The following is a 12,000-nucleotide window of genomic DNA, read 5'->3' as shown; positions in this document are numbered from 1 at the left end:
AAGCTGAATTCAAGTTTTTTATTTATGTATTCATTTTTAACAAAACATATTTATTTATTTGACATATATAGAAGACCCGCAAAAATATAATCTCCACCAGGCAGCAGCCACACGTTTCTCTCTCTGTCTCTCTCTCTTCTGCTCTCTCTCTCTCTCTCTCTCTCTCTCTCTCTCTCTCTCTCTCTCTCTCTCTCTCTCTCTCTCTCTCTCTCTCTCTCTCTCTCTCTCTCTCTCTCTCTCTCTCTCTCTCTCTCTCTCTCTCTCTCTCTCCTCTCTCTCACAGAGCAAACAAAAACCCCTACAAGATTTAACAAATGCAAAGACCATCTATTACCACAACACTACTACACTATACACTGTGGCACTATTCACTATATCTTTTACACATTATTATATTATTACACAATAAAACGGTTACACATTACACACCATTACACTATCACACTATTACACTATTACACCATTACACTATCGCACTATTATAGACTTACATCCTTAAGCATGGGGCGTGGTTAACCTAGACCAATGAAAGTAGTAGTCTGTACTGAGTTTATTGTCACCTCCAATAAGTATCTACAACATGAAAGGGAGCACAGTATTATATTATTACACATGTTTACACTAGTACACTATTAGAGTACACATTATTACACACTATTACACCATTACACTATCACACTATTACATACGTGAGCATGGGGACGTGATTAACTATGAAAGTACTGTAGTAGTCTGTACTGAGTTCATTAACACCTCCCATACTGTGCTCCCTTTCATGTTGTAGATACTTATTGGAGGTGACAATAAACTCAGTTTATCACAACAAACAGTTCATGAGATGTGAAAGGGGCTTATTTCAATGGACAATGATGGAAATTAATTCATAAATGTTTTAATGCACAGGTATATGAATGACAATAGGTTCACTAAATAAACATGAGGCATATAATTGTAAACAGGGACTAGAGAGCTGATTCCCAGAGGCTCTGAGCAGCGAACCTGTGTAGTATCTCTTGTGTTCAACAGGTGTAACTTTATACTGAATATCTATTTCATTGGACAATGATGGATGTGAATTAAAATAAAATACTTGTCATTGACGGATGTGAAAATATTCCAGAAATCTTGTCGCTGGCCTGCTGTCAGCCTATGTGCCAAGTTTCATCCATCATGGCCTTGTAGTTGGCGAGATTAGCTCCGGATAGTAACACAGACACATACTGTAGACAGTCAGACATATGCAACCAAACACATAATCCCTCCAGGCTTCCCGCCTGGTGGAGACAATAAAAAAGCATCCAATGTTCATTTGAATGAAACAGAAACAATATCAGCCTCGTTGTTACCGAGGAGGTTATGTTTTCACAACAATTTGTTTGTGTTTGACTTTATGTTTGTTTGTTTGTTTGTTTGTTTGTTGGTGTGTTTGACTTTTTGTTTGTTTGTTTGTTTGTTTGTTTGTTTGTTTGTTTGTGAGCAAGATATTTTGAAAAGTAATAGCCAGATTGACCATTACAATAACTTAACATTTTCAAATGGGCGCGTATCTCCTGACTCATTAGTCATACAGACAGGAAGATAGATACCAATTTCCTCTCTGTGCATTCAGTACAAATCGACCTGGCTGCAAGCTAGCCTAGCTTAGCATAAATGAATGGAAGCGGATACGGATCAGCTAGGACAGGGTTGCAGCCGCCCTCACTCTACTGCTGTGCGTCAGCCAGAGGCCCCCCGACACCTCCTCCTACTCAGGGGGACCAACTGTGCAGGCTTGATGTCGTTTGTTGCGTTGAGGAGAGCAGTGTTGGCTTTTAAACCCAGGCTAAAAGATTGACAAGGTGTCCTGACCTCATTTCAAGCAACAGCTGTGAGTGAAAAATCTACAGTAATGTTATCCATTCAGAGTGAGTTCAAATTGTATTGCCCTCAACGCCTGCATTTCTTTGATATTGTATTGTATTATGTGAAGCCTGGTTTGATATTTGGCTGCATGTGAACTTGCTTAATAAGTTAGCCTCATATGATAATTGCCTAAGTAATTTTTTGCCATATTGAGATTTCTGCCTAACTGTACTCTCCTCATACTGCTGCATCGCCCTGGCCAATCAGAACGCTTGTTACGTTCAATAATCCCCATCTGCCTAACTCACTCGTGTGACTTGTGCATTTTAACACTACATACACCGACGACGATCGCATGACTTAGGCAAGTAATACAACTGCCTACTGTATGACATGTATGTATGTACGAGGACATATTTTGTTTAAAAGTCACCTTATTTAGTTACGCAATGGTTGTTGTAACTGAGGGGTACAATTCCCTGACTGTATTACTAGATATGATACTTACTACCACTACCTTTGTACTTAATATTCGGCCACCCAGTACACGGCATAAATATATTATGATGAACACTGTCACGTAGATGAAACGGATCCAACACAAATGTACGAATTAGAAATAGGTCTTTATTTCTACACAGCGATGGTGTGTAGAGCAAGCACTTAATCAAATCAATCACATTTATGAATGGGAATTAGTATGCACTTTTATGGCAAGAGTATTCGTCGGTATATCAATAGAGAATGTCCAATCTCTGAAGGCGCAGGTGGTACATATACGACCTGGAATAGTTTAAGGAATAACAGCAATGATACTTTAATGATTATAGGCTGGATACACTAGGGGGGGTTAATCCGGTCGCTTGTAAGCCGACAGGAGTAGGAAGGGGGGGGGGGTAGAATCCGGCTGCCTCATCCGGCCAAGGGTATCCCAGGTGAACCCACTGTAGTGCCGTTCAATGCGCCGGCGATCCTTGGACCACAGATGAAAGCAGATGGACTCTTTGTGGGCCGGCGTCCTCCGGTCCACGGAGGAGAGACGTGAAGCGACCTCGTCTTGCAGAGCGTCTCCTCACCTTGCGTCCTCTCCAGGGGGGGGGGGTTCCAACACACGGCAGTGTCGGGGGTCTTTATCCATGGAATAATCAACGTATACAAAGCATAATCCGTGCCTGGGAAGGCGGGCTGTCGTCGGTAGAATAATCCGGTATACAGGTCCACTCGCTCGTCGGCTCTGGGGCTCCTCGGGTGCAGCTTCACGTGGGGTCAACCACCCTGGATAAGCAGCCAGTTCTCTGCCCGAAACGATGGGGTACTGACTACGGTAGTATTCTCACCGTACGAAGCACTATATATTAACAGACTATTATTAGCTTAATAGACTACGTCCAACTCGACGATATACTGCCAAATATGACTATTCAAATATTAATATACACGATGTCTCAATACCGATGGTAAGCCGAACTTGGCCTTACTCCCACACGTGGCGTCGCGGGGAGGCTTTACGTCTGTGACTCTATTGGAGGGTAAGAAACTGGACTGAAAAAGGAAGTCCTACTTTAGTAGCGCAGTATATATACGCACTATGAACAAATAGTCCCATTAGTGGTGCGGTAGCCAGATTCCTACGCGGAACTAGGACTTGTTCGTACATGTTGAGCGGTACGTTTGAACTGGGTCTGAGGGGTATGGCAGCCTGGCACCAAGGTCTCGACCAATAGTAGAATGGAGACTATTATGGGATGTTCAGTAGGCTAGAATGGATATTCAATGTATATTGTACAAGGAATATACAAGGGATATCCGGGAATATTAGAGAATATACAAATACAATTAAATATATATATATAAATAAATATATATATTCGGTTTAATCTGGCCCTTCACAACAGTTGTTGTGTTTTTGTATTTTTGCAAACTTGTTGATTTTGGTTGTTGTACATCTTTATTGTAGTTGTGAAATAAGATCTGCTGTGACAAAGCCTGTACTAACTTGCAAGTGCAGCTAGTTGGTGCCAACATTTCTCTTGTCTTACCTGTGCCGTGTGACTATGAGGCATTTTACACCAACAGGTAACCGGCTCCATTCTAGTTTGCGCACCTAACTTTTAAACATTCGGAGCATTTCGACCAAAGATAAATTGGTTCGGAACACGAAAAGTTCTAACCAAATAATTGCAGGCTTTTCTTTGCAAAGACAATGTAGAAGGCAAGTGAGAAATCGCCAGAAAAAAAGAGCGTGCAGTGGTCTGCCACTGTTTACATTTACTGTCATACAAACAAAAGGAATACTGAGTTCAGTTAACGTTAGTAATTTGTGCATACTGCATTCAAATCCAAAATGAGGGACCTTTTCAGTTTGCACAGGCAAGTTCGGAGTACAGTTGTCAGCAGTGTTGGGAAAGTTCACTTTCTACATGAACTAGTTCAGTTCACAGTTCAATTTTTTTTAAATGAACTAGTTCAGTTCATAGTTCATAATTCAAAATGTTGAACTAAAGTTCATGGTTTCAAAAATGAACTAATTTAGTTCTTTTTAGTTCTTTTTTGAATATTTTTTTTTATTATAGATGTTTCACGTACAGTTACTTACATTACAAAAACACACATTGGGACAAGGGGGGGGGGGGGTCCTCCAGTTCATCTATATGCCATCATCCACACCATAAGCAAGCAAAAACAAAAAAAGAAAAACAAGCAAAAAGGAAAGCAGACCAAGACAGGCACTGTACATTATTGCACTTGCCTCGAGCCCATTCACATGTAAACATACATATATTTATTTTTTCTATCCTAGGTCTGTCCATACAATGGGGCATTGGGCCTTTAGAAGGATCCGATACATTTCAGCAGGAAAATAGTCTAATAGTGGGGCCCACACACCTCCTGAAAGGAAGCGTTGTTGCCTCTATGCACAGTGTCTTTCATGGGGTAGCAGCATACCGAAGATCTCTCTATACCACATTTGTAAAAATTGAGGCTTATCCTTAATCCAGTTTATCAGAATGCATTTCCGGGCTGAAAGTAGAAGTTTAGTTTGAATTGTAAACTCTTTTAAATGCATACGACGACGTCTAGAGTCTGACTCTGACTGAGCGAGTGCTGCTGCAGCGCCTCTCGGCTTCTGCGCGCAGATTCTGCTGTAAGCACTGTTCCACTGCTTGTTGTGAGGAGGAGTCTGATCACGTAGCCAATAGCAGGGGGTGACAGGCACGTTGCCAGATCGGGTGGTTTTTACGCATCATTTTTGTCCAGTTTACAGTGTGTTTTAACTGAGTTTTCGGCTGAAATGCATATGAAATATGGCACATCTTTGAACGCCGTTATAATAACAGAGTGCCGAGAATGAACGCACTTTTGAACTCCGTTACACAGGGCTGAGAATGAACTCGTTCTCAATTACGTTCATTTAGCGGATATACAGTACGTTCAGTTCAAGTTCGCCCAAAATACGAACGCGTTCATGAACGATCGTTCATTGAACGCGTTCAGGTACATCACTGGTTGTCAGTCCGTTTGTGTGGGGAATGGCTGTTACTGATCAGTGGACAAGACAAGCTACATCTCTCTCTCTCTCTCTCTCTCTCTCTCTCTCTCTCTCTCTCTCTCTCTCTCTCTCTCTCTAATTCTCTCTCTCTCCCTCTCTCTCTCCCTCTCTCTCTCTCTCTCTAATTATTTCTCTATCTCTTTATCTGCTCATCTTTCCCTCCCTCCCTCTGTTAAAGTCACGGTTGTTTATGATCACTTTGCCCCCGCTGCCCTCTAAAGATGCGGTGCGTAACGAGGGCTCTGGAGGACTGTTTGAGTGGGTTGTTTAGCCATTCAGACCAGACTGGCTCACACGGCCCACGCTCTCCACCTCACTATCTCTGCTGAGGGAAGAGGCTGTTTGCTGGGCTCACAAGGTCACACTGGATGGAGCCGGAGAGGCTAGGAGCAGATGACCCTTAGCAGCTTCCCCTTAGCTTCCCCTCGTGCCCCATTCAATTGATGTTAACCATGTAATTATTCTGTAGTCTAGCGCATATGCAGCCATCTGAAGCACAGCTACCTCCTTTTCTTGTGACGTTGTGCTCATTTAAATGTGTAACTGCTGATGAATTATAGGATGTTGATGTCAGAATGATCCCCTCCTCCTCAGCAGCCACCCACTTACTTTATCACTGCATCACAAAAAGACAATGGATAAAAGGTTTCACGTTTTACCTGTTGGTTGAAAATCACCTTTCACTCTCCTTCATAACTTGGGTTGTCACTACCCAGAGCTACCAGTGAGTACCCAGAGCTACCAGTGAGTACCCAGCATTACCAGTGAGTACCCAGAGCTACCAGTGAGTATCCAGCATTACCAGTGAGTACCCAGAGCTACCAGTGAGTACCCAGCATTACCAGTGAGTACCCAGAGCTACCAGTGAGTATCCAGCATTACCAGTGAGTACCCAGAGCTACCAGTGAGTATCCAGCATTACCAGTGAGTACCAAGAGCTACCAGTGAGTACCAAGAGCTACCAGTGAGTATCCAGCATTACCAGTGAGTACCCAGAGCTACCAGTGAGTACCAAGAGCTACCAGTGAGTATCCAGCATTACCAGTGAGTACCCAGAGCTACCAGTCAGTACCCAGAGCTACCAGTCAGTACCCAGAGCTACCAGTGAGTACCCAGAGCTACCAGTGAGTATCCAGCATTACCAGTGAGTACCCAGAGCTACCAGTGAGTACCCAGAGCTACCAGTGAGTATCCAGCATTACCAGTGAGTACCCAGAGCTACCAGTCAGTACCCAGAGCTTCCAGTGAGTACCCAGAGCTTCCAGTGAGTATCCAGCATTACCAGTGAGTACCAAGAGCTACCAGTGAGTACCCAGAGCTACCAGTGAGTACCCAGAGCTACCAGTCAGTACCCAGAGCTACCAGTGAGTACCCAGAGCTACCAGTCAGTACCCAGAGCTACCAGTGAGTATCCAGCATTACCAGTGAGTACCAAGAGTTACCAGTGAGTACCAAGAGTTACCAGTGAGTACCAAGAGTTACCAGTGAGTATCCAGAGCTACCAGTGAGTACAAGAGCTACCAGTGAGTACCAAGAGCTACCAGTGAGTACCCAGAGCTACCAGTGAGTACCCAGAGCTACCAGTGAGTACCCAGAGCTACCAGTGAGTATCCAGAGCTACCAGTGAGTACCCAGAACTACCAGTGAGTACCAAGAGCTACCAGTGAGTACCAAGAGCTACCAGTGAGTACCAAGAGCTACCAGTGAGTACCAAGAGCTACCAGTGAGTACCCAGAGCTACCAGTGAGTACCAAGAGCTACCAGTGAGTACCAGAGCTACCAGTGAGTACCCAGAGCTACCAGTGAGTACCCAGAGCTACCAGTGAGTACCCAGAGCTACCAGTGAGTACCCAGAGCTACCAGTGAGTACCCAGAACTACCAGTGAGTACCAAGAGCTACCAGTGAGTACCAAGAGCTACCAGTGAGTACCAAGAGCTACCAGTGAGTACCAAGAGCTACCAGTGAGTACCAAGAGCTACCAGTGAGTACCCAGAACTACCAGTGAGTATCCAAGAGCTACCAGTGAGTACCCAGCATTACCAGTGAGTACCAAGAGCTACCAGTGAGTACCAAGAGCTACCAGTGAGTACCCAGAGCTACCAGTGAGTACCAAGAGCTACCAGTGAGTACCAGAGCTACCAGTGAGTACCCAGAGCTACCAGTGAGTACCCAGAGCTACCAGTGAGTACCCAGAGCTACCAGTGAGTACCCAGAGCTACCAGTCAGTACCCAGAGCTACCAGTGAGTACCAAGAGCTACCAGTCAGTACCCAGAGCTACCAGTGAGTACCCAGAGCTACCAGTGAGTACATAGACCACCCGTAGGATGACAGTGTGGACTGCTTGTCCAGGTACCATGATATAATCATATCGTAATAGAATATCAGTATGATATCAGGGGAATCCTCGGTCCTGATTCTCCTGGACCTGTGGGCAGCCTTCGACACAGTCAACCATCAGATCCTCCTCACATCCCTCCCAGGAATGGGAGTGGCTGGCTCTGCACTGGCATGGCTGTCATCCTACCTCGATGTCCGCTCCTACCAAGTATCATGGAGAGGGACCCTGTCGGCCCACCGCCCCCTTCGGATGGGTGTCCCCCAGGGCTCGGTCCTTGGACCCCTCCTCTTCTCCCTATACACCAAATCTCTGGGTAAAATGATCACGTCTCATGCCTTCTCGTATCACTGCTATGCCGATGATACTCAACTCTTCCTCTCCTTTCCATCCTTAGATCTCTGAGCGAATCTCAGCCTGTCTGTCCGACATTTCCGCCTGGATGACGATCAACCACTTCAAACTGAACCTAAGGAAAACAAAATTGCTTCACCTGCCGACCAAATCCTCCCCGCTGACAGACCTTTCCATCACAGTGGAGAATGTAGCCGTGGCCTCGTCCCCGACCGCCAACAACCTTGGTGTAGTCCTTGACGATCGACTGAACTTCTCCGCTCACATCGTTGCAACGACCAGAACATTGCAGATTCCTCCTGAGCAATGTGAGAAGGATCCGCCCCTTCCTGACAAAATAAGCCACTCAACTCCTTGTCCAATCAACAGTCATGTCTCGCCTCGACTACTGCAATGCACTAGTCACACACCACCGCCACCAAGCCTCTTCAACTCATTCAGAACGCAGCTCGGCTGATCTCCAACCTACCAAAGTCAACCCATTACCCCACTTCTTAGGGACCTGCACTGGCTCCCCATCGCCACACAAATCACTTCACGGTCCTCAACCAGGACCTTGTCAAGACCCCTCCGCTCTACATCCTCTGGCCGCCTCAGACCCACTCCTATCCGAGCTCCGGGAGGGTCATCAAAGACAAGCCGCCTATTCTCGGTCCTCACTCCACAATGGTGGAACGAACTTCCCACCACACAGGACAGCCGAAACCCGACCAATCTTGCACCGTTGTTAAAAACACACTTCTTCAATCAATATCTGAAATTAAAGAAAATAAAAATGTATAATAAATAAAACTGTCATGGTTTTTGCTTTATTTTTCCTTTCTGTGAGGGACAGCTGTCTATTTCGTCTCCTGTGAGGGATAGCTGTCAATCACTGGCCTCTGTGGTTAATTGCCTCATGGGTCGGCAGGTGTGTGGGCTTGATTGCACCTGATTCAGTGCAGCTGTGCCTATGGCAAAGCTGAGTCTATTTAAGTTTGAATCTTGCTGTGTTAACTGCTTTTTAATTTCCTTGTGTTGGCTATCCTTTTGGTCAGGCTTATTATATTAAAGTGTAGTGCTGCCCTATTCAGCATTTAGCCTTCTTTGTAGCCATCCTTGTTTTGGGCTACTGGCTTATTTTACACTTTATTTTATAGAGGCTGAGCCTTTATGGTAGTGTTTTCTTGTGTTCTTTTGGAACTGTCCTTTGCCTACCACGGCACATAAACTCCCTTGGTGGAGGTTTATTGTTTTATGTTTTCACTATAAACTCTGTTTTTAGGAGTTGCCTTTGTGGCTTATTTATTTTTCTACAATACCTCTTTATTGAGTGTCATCCTGTTTTTTGGACTTTACTTATTTTCTTAAATACTCACTTTGAGGCTTCCACCTGTAAAGGTTGTTTTTTGTTTATTTTCCCCCTTCTCCTTAACACTTTCCACGCCAGACCCGATGATAGTCGGGTTAACTCGCCGAACGTTCGGCGCCAGACCCAAGTATAGTCGGGTTTTGGTCGTTATTTCTTTTATTCGCTATTTCCATTGATTATCCATCCAGGGAGCCTGATGTTATCATTGGGAATGGGTCTGAGATCGCAAACGTCCAATACCGCCGCCTACCGCCTTGCAACCGGTATTGCACATCCTTTGAAACTCTCTGGTTTTGGCTGTGCGTCGATCTAAAAAGTCTGGGCCGGGTTTTCCTTGTCGGGCAGGACAAGCGTTTATAACGCATGGATTGAGGAGAATAAGGCACTCCCGCTTCATGTTCTTTGGTGGATTATGTTGGCAACACGATCGACATCAATACTTGGAATGGCGATCAGATAATTGGAATATTCTTCTTAGAGTACATCCTAGTCAAGGTAAGGGCTATATGGTATCAATCTTGCGTTGATCCAATAATCCATTCACTGCGATCCGACCGTATGTGTGTAATGTGTGTGTGTAACGTATTCCGTTGGTGACGATCAAAGCATAGAAAAACTACCCCCCCCCCACCCTTTCATGCATTCATGATGAAACATAATACCGGTAATATAGCGTTTGATTTCAGATTGATTGTTGATACAGGCGAGAAACGCCCCAGTTTTTAGTGAAATGCACTAAACACTGCATAGCGTCGTTTTCTGGGATTAGACAGGATTACTCTAAAACTATACTCATATTCACCACGATATAAAACGGAAATGTATGGATGACATTTTTTTTTCTTTTTCACAAATTGAATGATAGATACTTGATGTCAAATGGGCAACCGTATTATATCCATAGCTATGATATATAATATAGTTTGAGCCCTGCAAACACTGCCATGTATCCCCATACTTTAAAGCGGTGGCCTTTCAACAGTAACAGTAAACAGCGCCCTCTGGCGCTGAAAGTGTTAATGTCTGCGTAAGCAGTTTAGTGGTTATTCATACACGGATAACTTAGAGAGTCCCTATTATCTGCTCGTGACCCACACACACACGCAGCCCTTACAAAAACACTAACCTTCTTACTCTCTTATACTATCATGCACTCTTCCTACTATACGAATAATAATGTCTTTACTACTATGCACTCAACACTGCAGCACCCAAGTTTCAGCACTGTTTGATGAACATTGTTACTCAGTTGTAAGACTTGTACCCTTCCTGCTGGCTTGTCATACAGAACTTATAAATCGCTTTGGATAAAAGCGTCAGCTTTGAACTGTACAGTAACAGTAATCCACAACTATTTTATTGCACTGTAAAGAAACTGTGACATAGTATATGCTTATGCTTTGCTCTTGCTGCTTGTTTTACACTGATTTTATGTCTTATTTCTTACTGATGTAAAGCACTTTGAACTGCAATCCCCTGCATGTGAAAGGTGCTATACAAATAAAGTTATTATTATAAAGTTATTAAGGAAGAAACAAGATATATTGGCAATTTTACAATTTATTAATTTAATAAACAGTCAGAAGCCTCAGTAGCGTGTGGAAGAACCATACACAGCCACAACGGGAGACTGCAATTCGAAACTGGCCCCTACAAATGTCCTAACCCAGTTGTACAGTAAATGACCAAGTATGGCTTTGTGAGTATTCCAATGTACAGTGTACAGTGTCCCCCCCCCCCCCACCTCCAATGTACAGCCCCCCCACCCACCCACCCACCCAACCCCACCCCACTACCAAACCCCACCCCCTACCAAACCTCCTCCAATGTACAGTTTCTACGTCAAATGTATATACACTCTTTTTCTGGACACTTTTTGTATCACAAACAGTACTGTATTTGCAAATCTGGTATGTCAAATGTATAGATGTAGCAGTACTGTATCTGTATGTCGTGTATGTCATATATGTTATGATGAATTGAAAATGGGGGACCCTGATGTAAACAAGACAAAAGTATTTCTCTGGTCTGCATCCCCTTAACAATTGTATGTATTGAGCTGTACTGTACTGTACCCATTCTGCAATCTGTTAATAAACTTTTCAATCAATCAATCAATCAATCAATCAATCAATCAATCAATCAATCAATCAATCAATCAATCAATCAATCAATCAATCAATCAATCACAACAGCCTGGCACCTCCTCAGATATGGACCTCGGTCGGACCTTCCTACGCTGAACTATGGTCACTTTTCCGCACCTACCCCCTACCAGTGGCCATCCCACATCTCCAGTGTGGGACCGAACTCCATCCAAGATGACAACGTTTATTATCAGAGACTAGGTCCACAATTTGGGAGTAGAGAGAATGGAATGGCCTGCCAACAGTCCTGACCTCAACCCAATTGAACACTCGTGGGATCAGCTTAGGCGTGCTATTCGTGCTAGGGTGACCGACCCAACCACGTTGGCTGACTTGGGCCTAACAAAAATAATGGTTTGGTTCCGGTTGCCGACCGACCCTGCCGATTTAGGTGCGACCCAATTTATTTTAATTTAATA

This window comes from Notolepis coatsorum (assembly GCF_963971535.1).
Source record: "Notolepis coatsorum genome assembly, chromosome: 6".
Taxonomy (NCBI): Eukaryota; Metazoa; Chordata; class Actinopteri; order Aulopiformes; family Paralepididae; genus Notolepis; species Notolepis coatsorum.
This window is presented reverse-complemented; position numbering follows the sequence as displayed.